Raw genomic sequence first — 23,018 nt, forward strand, 5'->3', positions numbered from 1 at the left:
TTCCATCAAATGTCTCTACAGTCCAGGCTGACTGCAAGGACAGTCCTTCAAGCCTTGGGGTTCATGGCATCTTGTATTCTGGTGCTTCCCAATGCCAAATTGCATATGAGGAAGCTTCAATGGTATCTCAAAAATCTATGGACACAACACTGCCAGGATCTAGACACTGTCATTCAAATAATACCTTGCATTCAGAAGGAATTTTTGTGGTGGGCTCAGGAATGTCACCTAAACAAGGGACTCTCTGTGACCCGACCAGAGGCGAGTCAGATTCTAACGACGGATGCCTTGGACAAGGCTTGGGGAGCACACCTCAATGGGAAATGGGTGCAAGACACGTGGCCTGCCAGACTTCAACATTTGCATATCAACTTGAAGGAGATGTTAGCAGTACAATTTGCATTAATGGCTTTCAAGGATTTACTTCACCCAGGGCAGGTGTTGATTCTAACAGACAACACAACTGTCATGTGGTACATCAACAAGCAAGGGGGAACTCATTCGTACCCTCTTTGCAGAAAAGCGATGATTTTGTGGGAGACAGCTCTCAGTTACAACCTCAATCTTCAGGCAAGATTTCTACCAGGAGCACAGAACTCCTTAGCAGATGTATTGAGCAGACAAATAGTGGATCCTCACGAGTGGAAATTGGATCCTCAGGTATTTCAAAAGTTGACAGTGTCATGGGGAACTCCAGACATAGATCTGTTCGCTTCTCCACTAAATTACCAGTTGCCAAAGTTTTGCACAAAAAGGTTTCATCCCACAGCTTGGAAGGTGGACGCTCTGTCATTCATTTGGGACAATCTTCATGTATATGCCTTTCCACCTCTACCTCTTCTGCCCAAGGTTCTCTTGAAGGCCAGACAAGACAAGCCATCCATGATCCTGATAGCACCGGATTGGCCTCGACAACACTGGTACCCACTACTGAGGAGTTTGGTCCGAGAGCCTCCATGGCCTCTGCCTTTGATTCCACACCTTTGTCTCAGGAGGGCAATCACTTTCTCAATGTCAGAATTCAGTCTCTGCATCTAACAGCCTGGCATATTCTGTTTTAGATTCTGGAGGTGCTCAGCTTCCACAACAAGTTTTGAATGTTATTTTGGAGGCCAGGAGGCCTAGTACAAGGAAAGTTTATGCTGATAAATGGAGGAGATTTTTTATTTGGAGCAAAGGGAAGGACTTTGATGTTTCCAAGCCTAATTTGAGTGCTTCCTTACAATATCTTACTGAGTTATTAGACAAAGGTTTGTCCTTCTCCTCCATAAAGGTTCATGCTGCAGCCATTTCGGCTAATTATGACTGTGACCCTCCTTTATTCTCTCATCCTTTGTTTAAGCAGTTTCTCAGAGGGGCAAAGAACATAAGACCCCCACGTAGAGCTCCTACTCCTGCTTGGGGTAGTCCGCTGTCCTCGGTCGGCCCGAATACCAAAGTATTAGGCTGACGTCGGTCATGGGCGCACAGCCCTGACATCAGAGCGTCAGGGTACAAAAGCGCATGACCGACGTCATATCCTCAGTCTTTTCTTGCCCCAGATGTCAGAAGGCCCTAAAAGAAAGGCCACAGCCAAAAAACAGAGTACCTTCCCAAAAGATATACCCAACTACAGCCATCACCCAAACCATATAACCATGATATAAGAATGTCATTTGGTCTTGATAAATGTGCAAAAGCAACCTTGAAAGCAGGAAAGTTGCAGCACCAAGACAACATCAGTTTTGGGACAAGAATGTGATATAAAAGAACTTGAGCAAGAGGGAGTGTATAAATATTTGGGAACTGATGAAAGATCGACAATAACACATGAACAAATACAAATAAAACTCAGTATGGATTATTTTACAAGACTTAAATTAATCCTGTAAACAGCATTGACATCTAGGAACAAAATTCAAGCTATAAACCAATTTGTTCTTCCTGTCCTAGCTTACAGTTTTGGAGTGATTGACTGGCCCCAAAAGGTGTTGGATAGATTAGACAGGAAAACAAGAAGGATGATTCATGCTCATCAAATGATTAATAAAAATCAGTGCAAAACAAGATTATATATTCCACGTTCAGAAAAAGGTATGGGCCTACTTGAAACTGATTACATGTATAGATCTGCAATTGTGGGACTTCATACACATCTGCTGACCTCACAAGACCCAAATATAGTAAGGATAATAAATTTAAGATGACTTCCCTTCTTAGTTTATGTGCCAAAAACAAAACAAAGAATACAATGTGAAGGATCAGATGAGAAGGCAAGAAATGTGGAAATGCATAAATATAGTTGCAAGTATAGAAAACTCCTGGAAGAACCTCCTGTTGATCAGGATTGAATGCAGGAATGGTTAAGGAGAGGCAAATTCAAACCAAAAGATGAAAGGTTAATATTGGCGGCCCAAGATAGTGGGCTATGTGCATGTTGGTGTACAAAGTCCATTAAAAATGTGGGAGAAGCAGACAAATGTAGGTTTTGTAAAACAGAATTGGAAACAGTCGCACACCTTGTTGCTGGTTGTGATATAGTAATGGCAGAAGGACTGTTTACTGAAAGGCATAATAATGTGGCAAGACTGTTGAACTGGGGAATTGTGCAGGCATTATAATATTGAAGTATTTGCAAACACTGGAAACATGAGCCACAAAGCATCATAGAAAACGATGGTCTACATCACATGAGATTACACATTACCAACAGGTCAAACGATAGATGCGAGAAAACTAAATATAGAGGTCCATGAAGAGAAGACAGAAGTAGCACTGATCATTGAAATCACTACACCCAGTGACTACAGTGTCTTGCATAGAGAGAGAGAGAGAGACAAAGTCATAAAATATCAAGATTTGCAGGCACAAACGAGAGCAATGTGGAAGAAAGATTCCTAGACACTTCAAATAGAAGTAGAAGCAACGGGTCTTATAAAAAAGAATCTGCAATCATATTTAGATAGGTCACCAATACATGCAACTCCATACAGTTTGCAGGAGGAGTCATTACTGGGCACATTGCAGGTGCTGCGAAGAGCACTTCTGGCTGACATAAAAGGTTGAAGCACAACCTAAAGCTGTTTAATGAATTTCCTGTTTGCACTTATTTTTAAAATCGTTTTTTTCTCAAAACTTGCATTTTATCTGTCTTTGGCCTAGCACTCTTGTGTGGGGTCATTTACTGCACTGTTATAACTTGTTAATACTTGTGAACCTCTGCTATCTCTGAAAAAAACAAAAAAAAACAAAAAAAAATCTTGCTTTTTTCCCACGTTTCTGAGATTTAAAAAAGTTCAGTTACAGGCTTGCTGTTCTTGAACTGTTTGTAAGTTTCTGTGAGGCCATTTTTTGCTTGGGCTAAAGGGAAGCCTCTCTGTTGATCAATGGCAGTGAAAAACATTGAGCAGCCTGCCTGCCCCTGTGGGAGTGGTTACTGACTTGAAACTGTAGTTTTATTGGCCATTTTGGGTCAATTCCAAAACTCCTTCATCTTCCTCTCTTAAAACCTTCTTTTGCGCGGTTTTGCGTGTTTTTGTGCATAGCGCAACAGCGGGCAGCGCCACCTAATTGGGTTTAAACTATTCCTGGCTCCACAAAGTCTGCTCTTCACTTTTTTTCCCTTAGAACTGCTCTATCTCTCAATTTAAACACCATATTCTCATTCTAAGGTCCTTCACTGGTCCAATTAAGTAATCCTACAAGTTAGCACTATTAAACCATAAGCACTACTTACTCTTATACTCTCTATGATTACCCTGTCCCCTATTGGTCCGTCTTAAATTCTGTTTCCCTATATTACTCTAGCATGTCCAAAGGTCAGTCAGTGGTTTCCTCTCCAGTCCAGCTGGTGAATCTGGGAATTTTGAGGCAATGTTACAACTGTCTCATGTACACGGACAACCCTCTCCTCCACCAAACAGGTTCAAATATATGTGAGAGATGCAACTATTTAGCCAAACTGGAGGCTGAGCTCTCTCATCTCAAAACTGGTGTAACCACTCAGGAGGAGAAGGTGACCTCACACAACACAATTCCAGTATTACATAGTCCCACCACATCAGCGAACCAAACACATAAATACACAAAAACATACTTGGAGGCTCTAAATAAAAATCTAACCTAAGCAACAGAGACCTCCAAAGCAGACATCCAAGCAAACGCTACCTCAAAACAAAACACGCACAACACACAGCCCACAAAGTCAGTGTGCCAAGCAGCCACAGCCCTTAAGGCTGAATAACACACCTGATACTCTTGTAATAGGTGACTCTATTGTCAGACACACTGACATCCCGCTCACCAGGCTGAATAAAGAGAAGGTCATGGTGAGCTGCCTGTCGGGTGCTAGGCTCCGCCACATAACGCAAGCACTCAGGTCACTCCAAAGCAAATACAAATATGACTCAGTCATTGTACATGCTGGTGTGAATGACCTGAGACGTACCTCCCTGGACTACATGAAAAGAGACATAGAGGAGCTCTCTGATCATGTGGCCCAGGCTGGTATGACCCTGACCTTGAACAGCATCTTACCCTCACCTAGAATGATGCCACAGTACAAAGACAAAATGATCGATTTTAACAATTGGCTAAAATTTTGGTGTCATTCAAAGGGGATCCAGTGTCTGTCAGCCTGGGATGACATGCTCGACAAGCCACATTGCTTCGCTAGGGACGGCTTGCATCTGTCACCACTGGGCTTTCGGATATTGGCAAAGGCTCTTGCCACCCCCATAGTGCCTTTTTTAGGCAAGGCTCAAAAGTCAAACCCACCCCCATAGACAGCACAAGGAACAAGAAACTAAGGGTAATGCTGCTAAACGCCAGAAGTCTTAACCTCAAGATGCATGCACTCGAAGCTCTCCTCGGTATGGAGAGCATCGATATCTGTGCAGTGACAGAAACCTGGTTCAAGGCTCCAGAGAGCACCCCAGCACTACCAGGCTATACCTCCTATCATGCTTTTCGGCCCCAAAACCCAGACCGAATCACAAAAGGAGGGGGAGTTTCCATATTTATCAAGGATATCCACATCTCCAGGTTAGTGGCATTGCATGAAGTATCGGAGACCATCCATGTGCAACTAACAAGTGGGCAAGACTGCTTTTCAGTTTATAGCATCCTACAGACCACCCTCTCAAAGTCAGGAATCCCACTCGGCTTTCCTGAAAACATTGGAGAACATGAAGATCTCGCTGAACACCATTATATTGGGCGACTTCAACTACCCAAACATTGACTGGGAGCACTACTCAAGCCCCAGCACCTTAGCCCAAAAGTTCCTGGAAATTATAAACTCAGATGCTATGGAAAAACTAGTCACCACTCCCACAAGAGGGGACAACATACTAGACCTGATCATTACCAACATGGGGACTCTATGCTCCACACCAGAAGTATATCCCTCATTGGTAAGATCAGACCATAAATTAATCTCATTGGATGTCCACATCCCGACCCCACCCCCAGCCCAGAAAACCACAGTGAAAAACTTCTCAAAAGTGAACTTCTCACTTCTCACAACTGAAGTGGAATCCTTCAAGGCCCCAGGGCCAGTGGAAACTACGGCCCAAACTGCAGAATCCTATATAAACGCATTCTACGGACATCTCCAGGAATACATGGATCATGCTATCCCAAACAAAACCAAGACCCAGTCATCCAAAGGCAGGCCTCCAGTCTGGTGGACCCCTGCCATAAATAAACTGTACAACAGAAGGAGGAAGCTACTACATGATAGAGCAAAATCCCTAATAGGGAAGGCATCTCTGATCAGTACTAGCAAAAAATTACGATCCCTCATATAATCCTCCAAGGCCAGCTTCGAGCGAAAAATTGCACAGGACACCAAAGACAATCATAAGGCTTTTTTCAGTTGTGTTAGAAACCTGGGATGCAACTCCCAGACTTGTTCTGAGTTGATTCTAAACGACAAAAAATACACTGAACCCACAGACATCGCCAATATCCTGGCAGACAGGTTCAGTACAAACTTCTCCACCCCCTCCCCCCCAAAAGAGCAAGTATCTATCCCAGCAGAGGGCTGCCTCCCAAACATCTCTGATGCTCAGGTGAAGGCTGCCCTCTCCAAAGCAAAAAACACTGCTTCCATGGGACCAGATGGCGTCCCAGGTTGCGTCCTACATGAACTCCAAGAGGAACTAATCCCTCAAATAAAACAGCTATACAATCTCAGCCTCACTACAGGATATGTGCCCACAGAATGGCGTACAGCAACAGTGGTCCCACTCCACAAAGGTGGAGCCTCTACGGACCCTGGAAACTATTGCCCCATAAGCCCATTTGGGAATCATAGATAAGCTATCCAGCTTAAATATAAACCCCTATGTCACAAGATGGGTCGCAAACTGGCTCAAAGACAGAGCCCACAGAGTGAGAGTTGCTGGAGCCATGTCAGACTCGAAACCAGTCACAAGTGGCGTCCCACAGGGTTCTGTCCTGGGACCACTTTTGTTCGGTATATACTTTTCCGAGGTACAGGCAAACGTGGGAGGACTATGGCTCACCAAGTTCGCAGACGACTGCAAACTGGGCGCCATAATCAACTCTCCAGCTGACACAAACATCCTTCAAAAAGGTCTCACAGAGACAGATAACTGGTGCCAGCGCCATGGTCTAAAGCTAAATGCCAAAAAATTTATAGTCATACCCTTTGGCAAAAACAATGTGCCCACAAATTACCACATAGGTGGAAACCCATTAAGTACAGAGAAAGTTACTAGGGACCTGGGGACCCAAGTTGATAGCAATCTCTCCTTTGAAAACCACATTGCCAAAGTGGTTAGAAAGACCTTCTACATAGCCCACCTCATCACGAAGGGTTTCACATCTAGATCAGGAGAGGTAGTCATGCCCCTTTATTCATCCCTCATCAGGCCCATCATAGAATACAATGCCCCTTTTGGGGATGTACCTTACCCGACACCTGCAGCAATTAGAAAGACCCCAAAAGTATCTCACCAAGAGGATCAAGGGTCTCAAACAGATGCCATATGCTGCTCGGTTAAAAAAACTCCAGCTCTACTCATTTGCATACCGCCTACTTCGAGGCAATCTATGCCTGACATACAAAGCTATGTCAAATCCAGAATTAATGGACATGCTCCACCTCAGTAAATCTAAATCCCTTAGAGCCACACGCTCGAAGGACTTGAACCTCAGCACAGAAATAAATAGAACTTGCTGGAGGGACAGGTTCATAACCCAGAGTCTCCCTTCGCTCTGGAATAGAATTCCAGTTCATGTGAGGCAGAGCACCTCACTGAATCTCTTCAAGAAGAATCTCGATAGGTGGAAGGGGGATCGTAGGTTTGTCCCAGGGATTACTCCCGTGTCACTATTAGACAGAGGCACAGTAAACTAAACCTTAAAGGGCACCGTATACTCAAATCAAGGGGTGGTGTAAGCCATACAGAATCGGGCTAGGCTTATAATTGCCTCAGGGCAGATAGCCTAGTATGAACCTATGAACCTAATACTAATTTCATGAAGTTTAATCATACTTTGACCTATGAATGTGGTCCATTCCCATCATGGTATTAGAAACCCAAAAGATTTGGAGAAATTAAAAGAAGTAAGTTAGATACAGGAGTGGACACATTTCTTTTTTTCTTTTTTCACAGACACAAAATCAGTGTGTAGTTGACAGCTCACAGTTATTAACCCTTTCCAGAATATGGAAAGGCTATCTGTTTTAGGTTAGGGAGTTTGAAACTGCTGCAGACAGGGTGCCTTTAGCTAAAATACACTTGCATCACTGTCTGTGGTTCTTGCTTTACAGTGCTCTTACAGTGAGCAGTGAGGAGTACTGAACTTTGCACTTTTGCATTTTGTGAATATGGTGCATGTGTATTACCGGGTGCTTCCTGGCACATATATAATCAGTATTCTCCCCTTGCATCTTTTTTGAGGAGGGTTGCCTCCCTTCATTAACATCAGTCTAGATATCAAGGGGAAGCTGCAGGGGCACTAGACCTCTTTGCAAAACAGTATTACAGGAATTGTATTTAATAAGAAGTGTAAATTATGACTAGTAACATCTAATCAAATAATTACTGTTAGTATTAAATTGCCACTGTTAATGAATAACTTTATTCAAGGCAGTGCACAAAATGTCTTTCTGTTACAGGCTGTGGCTCTTTAACAGACCACGAGTCATAAGCAGCATTTCAAACGTAAAATTTGTTTAAACTGATAGCATGGTCCAGCCTACTGATAGCATGGTCTAGCCTTAATCTTTGTGTGGGCAACCCTTAACACATTGGCTGGGATTCATAAACATGGTGCCTGTGTAGTTTTGCACACTAAGCAGCCCTGTTGTGATTCATAGAGCCTTCTGGTATACAGTTGTGTGTGGCTTTTAGTCATTTTAGTCATTGTGTGTCTGTGTGTCTGTATCTCTGGCATGACATATTACTGATATGAATTGGGAGATCTTGGATGCTTTAGTAATGCTTAGTTGAACACCTACAGTGGCATGCATGACACATTATGAAGTAGGCACAGTAGAGATAAGATGTATCTGTTCGTTGTTGCAGTGTAGTAATGGCTGCAGTGCAGATCCCTTCAAACTTCCTGATGTGAGAGTCAAGCTATTGTACAGTTACAGTAAGGTTTACTATAAAATACATAGCAGCACTGTTACTGCTTGCCATCATTCTGTTTCAGTAAAAGTTCTACATAACTAATGGTTAATATCTACCTTGTATAACCATAAGTAACATATGACTGTCAGATCTTGTTATATAAGGGCAGTCAAACTGCATTGTGCAGCTGCTGTAAGGGTAATCATACTTTAGCTGGTATGTGTGTACAACCCTCGCAGTCACCAGTGTATGTTTGACTGCAGACTTGCCCACCCCATCACTTTCACAGCTAATTTGAGAGCTGTCAGAGTAGCTGCCAAATTGGAGCCTATATGAGCTATTCTGACGATCTGAAGCTAGCTGTCAAACTGAACTTAATACCAGCACTGATTTTCTGTGTAAGCTGTAGGTGTGGTGTGGTGTGTGTGTGTGTATCTTCCTGTCTATCACTTGGGGGGGGGGTGCATATGTGTCAACACAGGCTGGTAGGGAGCACAACTTAGCACTGCAGAACTGCTAAATTAAGTGACTCATTGTCTTGCATGTTTCCTTGTAATGAGATGTTGCCCTGGTGGGAATGTGCATTATTTTTAATCTGTAAATGGTGCAGAGTTGCAAGTCAACACATTGATGCAGTGCAAGTTACATCACTGTGGCAATATCTGTGAACAGCAACTTAAATGTTGCACTTATTGATCTTTGTAAGTAATTTTTTTTTAAGTGGTTGACTTTTTGTAATCAGATGAGCTATTTATCACCGTTTGTCACATATGAGGCACCCTTGGCTGGTGAAAAGTTCATCTGTACCATTACAAGGTACTGAGGTTATGAGACTCAGTGTCACATTAAGATGTCCTTCTATAGCACTGTTGCAGTATTCTTCACAGTAGGGATCTCCTGCCAAGGATAGCTCAACGTCTGGCCAGTATATCAAAGCCTTTAGATCTTTTATGCCCCATATGTCACATGTATGTTCCCCATACAGGACTTAAGGTATAAAGATGATGTATTGACGCAGTTACCCAGAACTTCGTTGCTGCCAGTCTGAGTGCCATCATCGCTGGTAGGTCTGAACACCCTTTATACTGAATACCTAGCTGGTGGATAAGTCCCTCTTTTTTTTTTTTTTTTTTTTTTGATTTTGTTCTTTTATGGTTACCTAATGTTCATGTCATCCAAGAAGAGAAAATGTTAGTTTGGGAGGTAGATTCCCCATAAGGATCTTCACGAACAATGTCTTTTTTATGTGGGTGCTTCCTGCTTCCCATGACCATATGTCCTGTAGCATTTGTAAAACGTTTATGCCTGAGATTCTTAGAAGTCAATTGTCTTCCCTGGCCATCTGTCTTGAGAACCAGAGACTTAAATTGTTAGCTCAAGGTAGTATGGCGGAATTGTCTAACCTCAAGGTACCATTAAGGAAGAAGGTCAATAAATCTTGGCCGGATTCTTTGGCTGTCCAGCCTCCACCAGACGTTTCTCTAGGAGTGGGTGATAAACTCTGTAGGCCATCTGGTATCTATGTTGTATTTCTCTGCCATGACCCAGTCTGATGCCATCATGGATCCTTCCTTTTGCACGTCCTCTAGGGCTTTGCAGGTGTCTGCTCTGGATGTCGAAGGGGAACCAAGGTTGATCATCTCGGAAAACCCTAGAGGGATTCCTCAGACTGTGGTCAGAATCTTGGCACGGGGTTGGAGCCTCCGGTGTTTGTTTGGGCTGACATCCATCTCAAGAAGAAGCAGAAGACTAAGCATACTTCTGTACACCACAAGAATCCTTAAAGGGAATAGGAGAAGTATACTAAGGGCCTGTTTAATGCCTTATTGGTCCTGAAGCCTCCCCAAGGGGTTTCTCTGCCTACTTCTACTTGGATTTCTACTCCATCCAAATGGGCTAGGCAACCTGATTCCTCAGGGATTCAAAGTCTGATGATGGATCCCTGCCCTACTGTTCCCAGATGCCTTCTTGTTTGGATTATGGTTCTGATGAAGAGTCTGTGAGTCCTCAGTCTCCTTTTGAGGAATTGTCTTTTGGAGACACCTTAGCTAGAATGATGAAATACTTTAAGTGGGATTTTTTTTCCAAGTGTCTATGATATCCAGAAAAGGTATTATGAGCTGCTTCAGGTGGACCCAGCTAAACCTTTTGCATTACCTCCTGTGTTGGCTGCTTTCTTAGACACCTTTATAGCCACTTCTTAGTCTCCTTATTCTTAGCCTCCTTCTCCACAGAAACTTGACAGGCTCTATATGGTTCATGAGGACTGTTAATTCTTATTTGTGTTCTTCTGCTGACCCAACTTTGGTCTCAGTCTCCTCTGACAAGCATTCTAAACTTTTACCCTCTTCTAAACTTCTGCCTTCAGGTAAGGATAGTAGGGTAATGGAAAGAATTGTTAAGAAAGTTTATACTGCTTCTGTTTTGACCTTTCAGGCCATCATTTACCAGATTCATATGACCAGATGAGCTCTAGCCTTGATTGCCTAGGCTTGTCAGATTATTTCTGACCTCCCTGATTCTGAAGCAAAATCTTCTGCTCTACCTGTTTTGGGTTCTACCTCTCAGGTAGCTCTATCAAGTGTAGCTATGATGTTGCTGCTGCATCTTCCAGAGTGGCTGCCTTTAGGTATGTCACGAGGCATTATTCTTGGCTTTGCATGCAGTCTTTATCTGAAGACATTAAGGCCATATTGCTGGATGCTCCTTTGGATAGTAAAACTTTCTTTGGGACTGCTGCCACTGATGTGTTTTAAGTCTCTTCAGGCAAAAGCATTCCCTATCCTTAGGTTCCAGAGGAACTATCCTACTAGGTCTGCTTTTGTTTGCAGGTAACTTCGTCAGGCCATCAAAGGCAGGAAGAGTGGTAGACTAGTTCCTCCTGCTAAGTCTTCTCAAGCTGCTGTGGCTCAAAAGCCTCCTTTATCTGATAACCCTACTTCTCTTTGACATCTTGCCCCACCTTATCTTTGGCCAAGTTCTCTTGTCCCTATGGCTTCCCTTTGTCTTCCAAACTAGCATATCATTGCCTCAGATTCTTGTATTCTATCTGTTATCTGTCTGGGTTACTTCATGGTGTGGAACTCTCTCCCTTCTTTTCAGGCATTCTCCAACCTCCTTTGGAGCAACTTCCTCATTTCACAGAAGTCCTTGGGTACATGGGAACTATTCAACCTGTCCTTCCTTCACAAGTAGGAAAGAGATTTTACTCCAGGATGCTCCTGGTCCCTTAAAAGGAAGGCACATGGAGACCTATTTTGGATCTCTACTTGCTCAACATCTTTCTCAAGGTTCCTTCTTTTCAGATGCTTACTCTTCAAATGCTGTTTCCTCTTGTACTACCCCAAACTTTTCTGATGTTCTTGGATCTGAAGGATGCTTACCTTCATATTCCTATTCACCCTCTTTTAAGTAAGTTTTTACATTTCTCTGTCTCTTCCTCTCATTTTCAGTTTTCTGTTCTGCCCTTTGGCCTCTCTACTGCTCCAAGGGTATTCACAAAATCCCAAGCTCCCATGATTGCCTTTTGCAGGCTCTAATGCATTTAGATTTTTCCTTATCTAGATGACTTGTTGCTTCAGGCACATTCTCCTAGTTGCCTGTTTCGAGATCTGTCATGCACCATACCTCTCCTGCAAAGTCTGGGTTCACTATCAACTTTCAAAAGTCTCTCCTGACTCCCTCTCAGGATCATGTGTATCTGGGTTGCAGGATTCAGACAGTGCCAATGTTGGCCTCCTTCCACCTCCAAAGGTTCTGTCCTTGACCACTTTTTTCAGTCCCTATTTTCTCTACCTGCTATTCCAGCCAGAGAGTTTCATCAAGCCCTGGAATTCATGGCCTGTTCTAGTCCAATGCTCTGTCTTGCCAGACTGCACATTGTGGAAGCTTCGGTGGTACCTAAAGTCAGTTTGACTTCAGCGTTGCCACCCTCTGGATTTCAGTGTGGCTATCCTAATTAGTCTAAATCACGGAATTCAAGTGGTGGATTCAGCAATTTTCCCTCAGACCAGGCCTGCCGTTTCAGCCTCTAGTTCCTTCTCAAGAACTATTCACTGATGCTTCAAACATGGGGTGGGGGCTTCCTGTGGTCATCTTAAAGTTTAAGATCTTTGGCCCCCTCGATCAGAATACAGACCATATCTACATCAAAGAGATTAGAGCTCTGATTCTGGCCCTTCAGGCTCTTCACCCCATGCTCTGTCCAGGCTGTCTGCAGGTGTACACGTACAGCATCACAACTGTGTGATATGTCAGCAAGCAGGGGGGGGCACAAAGTCTTACCTTCTACGGGGGATGGTTCTTCAATCCTGGGATCTGTCTTTCAGTTATCAGTTAACTCTTCAGGCAGTGTATATTGTCTCAGAGCACAATCCAGTGGCAGATGCCTTAAGCAGATCCGTAACACAGGCTCATGAATGGATGCTTCACAGAGATTTGTTTCTGGACATTGTCCATTGGTTTTGTATTCCTTGGGTTCCTCGGGGACATCTTTTTGCCTCCCCTCTGAAAAGGCAGCTTCCTCTTTTCTGTTTGGGTGCAGTGCCATCTGGTGTGGAAGATGGACAGTCTTTCTTTTCCTTGGAAGGGGATACTTCTCTATGCCTTCCCTACCCTTCCCCTAGTTCCGGGGATCCTGCAGAAGATTCAGCTGTGTTTCCAATAAAAGCTTGTTAGTGATCTATTTTGTCCAAGACAGCACTGGCTCCCCTTCTTAATGCATCTGGCCAGAGGCAGTCATCACATGTTACCTCACTGGTTGGACCTTCTCACACAGGACACAATGGGTCAGTCATCCATCTTCATTTGTCCATTCAGCTGACACTGTGGGTGGTAGGGCTTTGATCCCTTTTAGGCACCTGTTTTCTGAGGGTGTGCTCAAGGTTTTACAGCAAGCAAGAAAACCTACAACCAGAGAGTCTTGTATGTCCAAATGGAAGAGTTTTTCTGTCTGTGCCACTCTCATAACCAGGATCCTTTTTCAGTGGTGGTCCCTCTGTTTCTTTCCTATTTGTTTGAGTTGCTCCAGTCTGGCTTGGCCTATTCTTCTGTAAATTCCCATTTGTCAACTATTTCTGCACGTCTGCCCTTGAATCCTCCTTTGGCTTCTTGCTTTGAGGTCAAACAGTTTCTTAAAGGCATTCTGCATCTGAGGTCCCCAAGGAAGCCTATTCCTCCTCTTTCGGACCTTAATTTTGTTTTTGAAAAATTGACCCAGGCTCTTTTTGAGCTTGCAGGTTCAGATTCTGTGCAACATTGTATCTGGAAGACTGTCTTACCACTTGCTCTTACTTCTGCTTGGATCGTTTCTGAGCTTAAGGCAGTTATGGCTATACCTCCTTTTTTGTTTTTTTCACAGGGACAGGGTGTCCCTACATACTGCTCCTTCTTTTATGCCCAAGGTGGTCAGTGAGTTGTCTTTGAATCAGGCAATTCAATCCCCTTCCTTTTTCCCTTCTCCTCAGTCTGCTAGAGGGAGGGTCCTACACAGACAGCTCAAGTATTATTTGGATAAAACTAAGGCCATTCATAAAACTGACCAGCTTTTTGTTTCCTTTCATCCCAGGACATTGGGTTTGGTTGTTTCTAAGCAAACTGTCTCCTACAGGATATCTAAATCCATTTCTTTTTGTTATTCTTTTCATGGCAAATGTATACTTTCATTAGAGCTAAATCCACTGCGGCTGTTGCCTCTTCTGATGCTTTCTTTAAGGGGTTGGACACCTTTTCCATCCTTGAAGCTGCTAATTGGTCTTCAATGCATACCTTTACTAAGCATTATAAATGTGGTTTCTAGGGCTTGAGCAGGTTTTGCTGTAACCGTTCTACATGGGTTTGCTGAGGGCTGTGCCCTGCCTTCTACCTCTCAATCGTTTTCCTGAGCTTTTGTATTCTGCCTACTGTGAAGAATACTGCAACAGTGATGTAGAAGGACATAGTACAGTTGTGAAAATGTTACCATAACAGTAGATATCCTTCTGTTCACTGTTGCAGTATTTGCTCCCTCCCTCTAACCCCCATTTTTCTTTTGGATTTTATTTTGCTTCCCTCCTGGCTGAGGATCTCCTTTTTACATCTGCATTCTCTCCTTCTGAATGTGCATATCCTTTTTTGTCCTATGGAGACTTTTCTCTTCTGGGGCAATTCAGTTCTGGGCAACTGTGTGTGTAGTTAAGCTTTATGCCCTGCATCCTGTATAGGGCAAATACGTGTGACGTTTGGCACATATAAGATCTAAAGGCTTTAGTATACTGGCAGGACAGTGGGCTTTCCTTGGCAGGAGATCACTGCTGTGAATAATACTGCAACAGTGAAGAGAAGGACATCTACTGTTATGGTAAAATTTTACACAACTGTACTTTATTCAGCCTGGAAGTCGTACAAAGCCATAAAGACATGTTCATTCTCACCTTTAGCAGCATCAGTTAATTTATGAATATTCTCATCATCAACCCAGTTTTTCCCATTTTAACTTGGGGTTGGAGAGTTGGTGTTAACTGCCACCATCTCTCTTGATTCAGTGCTACACTCCTGTCTTTTTCAACACTCATGATGGTCGCAGATCTTCTCTCACACAATCCATCCACTTCTTTTCTGGATGGCCTAGTTTACTCTTACCTTCTTCCTGCCTGTCCCAAATCTTCTTCAGCGTTTTGTGTTCTTCTTTTATGCAGATTTGCCCAAACCACCATAATCTGTTCTCTTTGACCTTTTCTGCAATTGGAGCTACTTTGGTTTCTGCACTTATTTCCTCATTTCTTCATCTGTCCCACAATGTGCATCCTGCCACTTGTCACGGGCACTTCATTTCCATCACCTCTAGCTGTCTTATCTACTCTGCCTTTACTGTCCAGTTTTCTGTGCCATACAGTAGTACGGGTTGCACCACTGTTTTGTACACTTTACTTTTTAATTTCTTTTGGCATTCTTGTTTCATATGCTACATGGGTATAAAATATACCCTATGGGTATAAAATTGGATAATGAAACTAAGGCTGAATTCAATAATGTGCTTAATTCATTTGGGACAAGTTATATGAACCTGTTGATCAAGAAGAATGATGAAAAATTAAGTAAAATTGTTTTGGAAGTTGAAAAACTAAATAACGAAATTGTATCTGACATATTATTTCCCCAATGGCAGGTATTATATGATAAACAATTTAAATATGCGGAAAGCAAAGCTGAGAAGTTAAATGAAAGGAAAAGTAAAAAGTTATATTGTGATGCTGAACAATATAAAGAAAATAGAGCTTATGTTTGGAGTAATGACTTAAAATCTAGTAAGAACAAGGGATGGGATGATCGTGGAGTGACCCATAAAGATAGTTATACAAATTTTTAGGGGGGGGGGGTCGATAATTTACCCCAGCTGTCAAACAAGATTATTATCAGGGGAATCGACGCAGGCAGTATTAGATAGGAGTGATGTACCAAATGTTAGGGCACACAATATCCTTATCGACACTCTTAGTGGACAATATAATGGGGGGGAAATAGATAAGGATGAAGATGAAAAAATAATTCATCATTTTAATGATTTAACGGTGTATAATTACACCAATTACAGTATTAAGGAAGAAATCGGCACATTATTTATCAAAGGAATGAAATATATACCCATTGCCAAGTTTAATTTAGCAGATACAATTATTGACATTAAAATGTACTGTAGAAAATTAAACTTGGCTTTGACTTTGAATAACAAGAGTAAAAAGGATGAAGTTTGTATGATGGAACATAACAAGTTAAAGAAAAAAAAACACGTATGTACCCCCCTAATAATAAAGTAGCAAACTTTGAAGAGATGGTATGTGCTGATATTTGTAGGTACAATCACAGTATTAAGAAACAACAGGTAGCGGACAATCTCACTACAAAGGAAAGAGAATGTCTGGTGGAACTCTCAAAGAATAAAAACATTAGAGTAATGAAACCTGATAAGGGAGGGGGGATTGTATTATATAATACTATTGAGTATGTTAGTGAAATACAAAAAATATTAATTGATTCAGGAAATTATGAAATCACTTCCATTAATTAAATAAATATAAGTTACAGAAAGATAGATTTAGCCTTAGATGAATATTTATTAGATCATAGAATAAATGAGGATATCTATGAGTTCATGAAAGTTGAATTTCCCACTCTAGCCACCATAGTAGGCATATCTAAGGTGCATACGAATATATAAAAAAAAAACATTTCGTCCCATCATTTCTGGTAGTAAGTCTAAAACATTCCAGATAGGTGTTGTGATAGATGGGTTAAACCAATATATAGAAATATTCCCCATCTCATCAAGGATTCTTGGATATTTCTTGCCCACCTTACATCTGATAAATGGAAAGAGAACTTAACATATATAACCATTGATGTGTTGGACTTATTCTCATGTATCCCTAAAGAACAGGGACTTGAGGATTTTTGTAATAGTTTAAGAAAATATTCAGGTATGACATGGGATCATATTAATCTCATTACAGATATGATGGGGATTATATTAGACAATAACTTTATATATTATGAAGGGGAATATTTTAAACAAAAAAGGGGTGTAGCTATGGGGGCATCATGTGCCCCCATATTTGCTAATATGGTTATGTTAGAGTAGGAAAATCAACATTTATTTAGCAGTAAATATTTCGAACATGTCTTCTATTACACAAGATTTTTGGATGACATGTTTGTTTTGTGGAAAGGGCCAGTAGAAATTATTAATGAATTTATAGATTATTTGAATAATACAAGCAATTTCTTAAAATTTACACACAGTGTTAGCAATGAAGGGATTCCATACTTGAATACATATATTAAGCATACAGACACAGGATTTCAATCAGAGATACACAGGAAGAAAACATTTTCGAATGGTTGTATGGAATTTACAAGTCTTCATCCAAGGCATATGTTAAAAAATATTTTCAAGGGACAATGAATAAGAGCAGCCAGAATGTCTTCAGAATATGATGTTATGGTTAAAGAAATTGAATTTATAACTTCCATGTTTGCTAATAGAGGCTACCCAGAGTGGTAACTAAAGGATGTCTCACATTATGTTACAAATGAATGGGGGAAAAAGCACCCACCTATTCTAGGGATAGGTTAAGATGACATCAGGCAGAAATTTGGTAAGATAGAAATTGTCCCAATTAACAGAGTCTGCACTCTCACATACACTCCGTATGTGAATGAAGTGATGAGCATTATTTTGAAGTATTGGAAGAATTTAATAGTTGCCGAGGAAATAAAAGATATATTAGGGGACAAACCTTGTTTCGTTTATAAGATGGGTTTGAATATTAAGAGGTTTTTACAGCTAGGTAATAAAAAAGAGACTGTTATAACCTCAATAAAGTTGCCACAAGATGTGGGTCATGTAATCAATGCTATTTAATTAATGAAAGAGAAGGAATAAAATTACAAGACTTAAATAGGACTTATATAAAATTTAGAAACGGGAATTGTAATAGCAAAAATATCATTGATTTGGCAAGTTGTACATCATGCCCTGCTTATTATATTGGCAAGACCGAGAGACCATTCAAGAAACGTATTTATGATCATATGTATAGAATTAAGATGAAAGATACAAAAAATGCACTATACAGACATATAGAGAAAAAAGGTGATCTACATAGTTTCAGGTTTGCCATTATTGATCAAGTTATCACTGCCAATAGGGAAGGGGGGGGTAACTTTAAAGCACTATTGAGTAAAACAGAAAGTATTTGGCAGGTGTTGACTGATTCTACAAGGGAGCCGGGTATAAATGATTTTATTTGTATTAAACCCTTTTTTTATTAGCTTGAAATATTGTTATTTAGTTTATTTTTCTGTGTTAGGTTGTTTTGGTAGTTTGATCATTAATAAAAATTAAATATGTAATTTTAACATAATTTTAATGTTTTATTTTATAAATGTATTTAGGATAACAGGGTTTTTAAAATGTAGATAGCAATATTGATGTTAAAGCGTAGGGTAATGATTAATTTAGTATATTTATTGTTATAAATTACTGATGTATTTACGATTAAATGAAATGCACTGGCACTTTAAGAGGCTTGAATGGCACCAAAAAAGTTTTTAAATGTATGGTAATGACCTCAAATCAGCTGTTCTGATGAAGTCTACGATCCGCAGATGAAAGCGCTTAACGTATTGGATTTATTTTGTGGTGCTTTTGTTGCTGTCATGAGTTTTTATTAAATTCAATTTGCCTTATCCGAGTTTGCCTACATGCTACTTTTTAAAACATAGCTGTGACGGTTGGGTTACCGTCTTGTTTATATTCTATCTCAGTTCTCATCTTCTTCTGACTTCCCCATTTGCTGCCATTACCACTGTCGTATTTGTGTTTAGTTTGATCCCATGTGCCTTCAGTTTTACATTCCATTCCCCTATTTTTTGTTGAAGTTCTTGCCCAGAGTCTGCCTCTAATGCCACATCGTCTGCATGCAGCAACTTTGTTGATCTGTTCCCTTTTTGTTGTTGAGTCCTGTGCTGTGGAGATTCTCGAGTGAGAAAACCTCCTGTGGTAGTTGGTGCCTCCTTTAGTGTTTCTGGGATTTGTCAGCCCAGTTGGGTCCAGAGATCTAATGGTCTGGAAATCTGCTTCACTCTTTTGAGCTCCGATGAGCTCTGTTTTGATCCCTTTTGTTAGGATAATATAAAAAACTAAAACAAATCAGGAGTACTCGGCTTGCTTAAGTGAAGATCCTTTATTGGCAGATGGATGATATTTATGAAGCCACAACTTCGGCTAACCCTCATACCTTTATCGCTCTTTACAAATTGGATCTGGTCTCTAGGGGAAGAGCAGCATTCTGCTCAGTGGTGCTCAGCAATATCCTTTCTTAGAGACTGCCTGGGAGTGAGGTAGCTGAGGACTCTGTCCCAACAGTTGAGTAATGAATGAAAATGACAATATCAGATAGAGATGTTTTGTACTCACCATAATGTTCCATCTGTGTTGTCCATTTTCATTCTTCCTCAAATTCCCTCCCTCCAACCCCCTACCAATTTCACTTTTGGAAGGATCGGAAGCTGCTAAAGGGACCAAAGTTACATTGTCTGAGCACCATATAATAGTATTTGTTCTTTTCCATGTTCACAGGAAGTCAGCAAACAAGATCTGAGATATGATAGGGGACTAGTGTGTTATGGGTAAGAGAGGAGCTCTAGAGCTTTCCGCGTTCCACGAGCTGTAAAAAGTAGCAGAGTCAGATCCGAAGATCTGATCTGAACCCAGCAGTTGAGGAAGAATGAAAGTGGGCAACACAGATGAAATGTTATGGTGAGTACATGACTTCTTTTTTTTCCTTATTTATACCAATTTGCTCACCCAGTATTTCTGATAGAGTAGTCTGCAGATAATTTTTAAAGTCTGTGAACTCATTACACTGCCCAAAAATATGTTCCAAATTACCTCTTTCTTCCTCATTAGACCTTCAACATTTGCTATCTACTGTATGTCCCACTGACGTTAGGTAAAGTCCCATACCATGCCCTAGCCATTGGTCCCTATCTATGACCCAGAGTAACCATACCACATACTTGAATGTACTGGCGTCACTCACAATTCAGCCCAACACCATATTCATGGCTGATTTCAACTATCTCACCATAAACTGGGATACATAAACAAACACTAACATGCACACTAAAGGATTCCTAGATTTTGTCAATGCAAACACCCTGGAATAGCTAGTCTGTACACCTACTAGGAGTGCAGATATCCTTGAACATTGCACCCTTCCCTGTGTAATGTCCACACTGTTCAGATTAGATCACAAAGTGGTCACCCTTGAAATAAATTAAAGACTGAACTCCCAGCAAACCCCAGAACCTTTAAGAATTTTTCCAAGGCTAACTACCCCTTATTAAGCTATGGCATAACTAAATTACAAGCCCCCAAAACTCAGAGAACATAGAGGCCTATGTGGAAGTGTTTATGGAAACCCTGTACAAGCATGTAAATAACTGCATAGAAACAGCAGTACCAAGCTGAAATAAATAGGACAAACTCCAAAAACAAGCCTCCATGGTGGACCCCCAGTGTAAACAGCTTGTACAACAAGATAAATAAAATCTTGTCCAAAAATAGGAAGGGCTATACCCAAAAGAAAAAAAAAACTCCCTCATTGGTCTCAACAAGCAACTCGGGAATAATCCGGTCCACCAAAGTTAACTTTGAGGCAAGAATTGCTTCACAGGCTAAAGATACGTATAAGGCATTTTTCAGTTATGTATACATCCTTAAAGGGAACATGCAACAGTGTGTTGAACTAATAGTAAATGGAATTTCCTATACTGAACCGGGGGATATAGCAGTTTAGCTCCAATTTCACACACCTCCATCACCCCCAGTTCCCCCACTAGGAAATAACTATCTACTATTTTTCTTCCAACTGTCAATAAAGAACAGGTCCTCCCTGCACTCTCCAGAGCTAAAAACACTGCATCAATAGATCATGTTAATATCCCAGGATGCCTCCTAAATAGCTTGAAACATGACCTGTCTGGCTCACTAGAATTTCTGTTCATCCACAGCCTCCAGACAGGCTTCATCACTAGGGAATCGAGGACTTTAACGGTCATTCTCCACACAGAGGTGGACCAACAGCAAACCCAGGGAACTACAGACCCATAAGTTTGACTAGTCTTGTATGCAAGCCATGGAATGAATTATTGCAGACCTGATAAACAAAGACATAGGAACTCTTCAAACACTAGGCTCATCCCAGTTTGGTTTTGTCAAAGGCAGGTTATGCCCACTAAACTTGGTGGACTTCTTCAAGAAGGTCACTAGAGCCATGGACGAGGACAAAATGGTACATACTGCTCATCTTCACTTGGCAAAGGCATTTGACACTATACTTCACTCGGGTATTACAGACAAACTCCCAAATTTAGTTACAAGTCGGTCTCTCACCTGATGGGTAGATAAATGCCCCACAGCTAGGGCACATGAAATTAACATGGGTGAATCCACCTCCACCAAGAGGCCTGTTACTAGTGATGTCCTACAGGGCTCGGTACTGGTACCTTTACTTTTTGAAATGTACTTCTCTGAATTCAAGGCAAATATAGAGGGCCTTTGGCTGACCAGATTTATTGACAACTGCAAGCTGGGTGCAACCCTGAATCCTCCAAAGATGTAGATATCCTCCAGGAGGGTCTGACACAGACAAATAACTAGTGCCCAAACCATGGCCTAAAACCCGGAGCAGAAAATGCATAATTATACCCTTTGGGAAAATGACAACTCCTGCAAATTATAGCATTGATAACACTCCCCTAAGAGGAGACTCAGTGGTAAGGGACTTGGGAATTCAGGTTGGCAGTAACCTGAACTTTGATAACCAAGTGTCCGTGGTAGTGAGAAAATCCTTCTGTGTGGTGCAACTTGTAGAGAAGAGCACGGCATCCAGCTCTAAGGAGATCATAATCCCACTATACTCAGCCCTCATTAAACCAATAATCAACCATGCATCCTTCAGCTTATGCCTGATCAGGCATTTGCAACAGGTGGAGTGGCCACAGAGGTTCCTCAGTAAAAGAATACAGGGTGTAAATAATATGGCTTATCCAGACTGCAGTGGTGGTGCTGCGGTAGCGTTGTCGCCTCACAGTAAGACGTTGTCCTGTTCGATTCTCAGCTAAAAGCGTCTTCTGTGTGGAGACGTGTGAATGGGTGTACCTTCGTTGAAGGTTGTGCATCAGGGCTGACAACTCAGTACGTAAAAATCTACTGCCAATTATTAGCGGACTGAAGTTCCGCTGTGGCGACCCCTAACCGGGAAAAGCCAAAAGATACAACAACATCCAGACTGCCTCAAAATCCTGTCCTTGTACTCTGTCTCCTACAGACTACTGAGGGATGATCTATGCTAACCTACAAGGCATTCTCTGATCCAGCCCTGATGGATCTATTACACATTTGCAAAACAAACAGCACTAGAATTACCAGCTCTAAGCATTTAAACTTCACATGTGACATAAACAAAACATGTTGACGGGACAGGTGTGTGTCTCAGTGGCTACCCTTTGTCTGGACCCAGACCCTCTATTCGTGTGAAACGGAGCTGTTCCCTGAGCCTTTTCAAATGCATTTTGGAATAATGGCTGGGAAATTGCAAATCCACCCCTGGCTTTATCTGTGGCCATTATGGACAGGAGCAGTTTGTATATACCAAGGTCATTATAGCCCATGAGCATTCATAATTGGGAAAATTGAGGCATAAATTACTAGGCTTACAAAGTCTCTAGAGCCATTAGCCTAGCAACCTCTTATGATCCTGCAAGTATTAAACTACCCTTTCAATACTGCAATGCCTTACTGCATGTTGTACCAAACAGGCTTACCTTACATGTTTAGTGTGAGAATACATATATCTGACTTCTGAGCCCCAGACAGTGTAATTATTA

At 41.5% G+C, this 23,018-nt stretch overlaps 1 protein-coding gene across 7 annotated transcripts in view; it reads left to right on the forward strand.

The window, feature by feature from the left end:
* Positions 1–23,018, forward strand: part of POLR3C (RNA polymerase III subunit C) — an 866,317-nt gene that overhangs the window by 437,602 nt on the left and 405,697 nt on the right. The gene's annotated exons all lie outside the window — the stretch shown is intronic.

This window comes from Protopterus annectens, chromosome 8.part0, assembly GCF_019279795.1.
Source record: "Protopterus annectens isolate FY-2018-M chromosome 8.part0, PAN1.0, whole genome shotgun sequence".
NCBI lineage: Eukaryota > Metazoa > Chordata > Ceratodontiformes > Protopteridae > Protopterus > Protopterus annectens.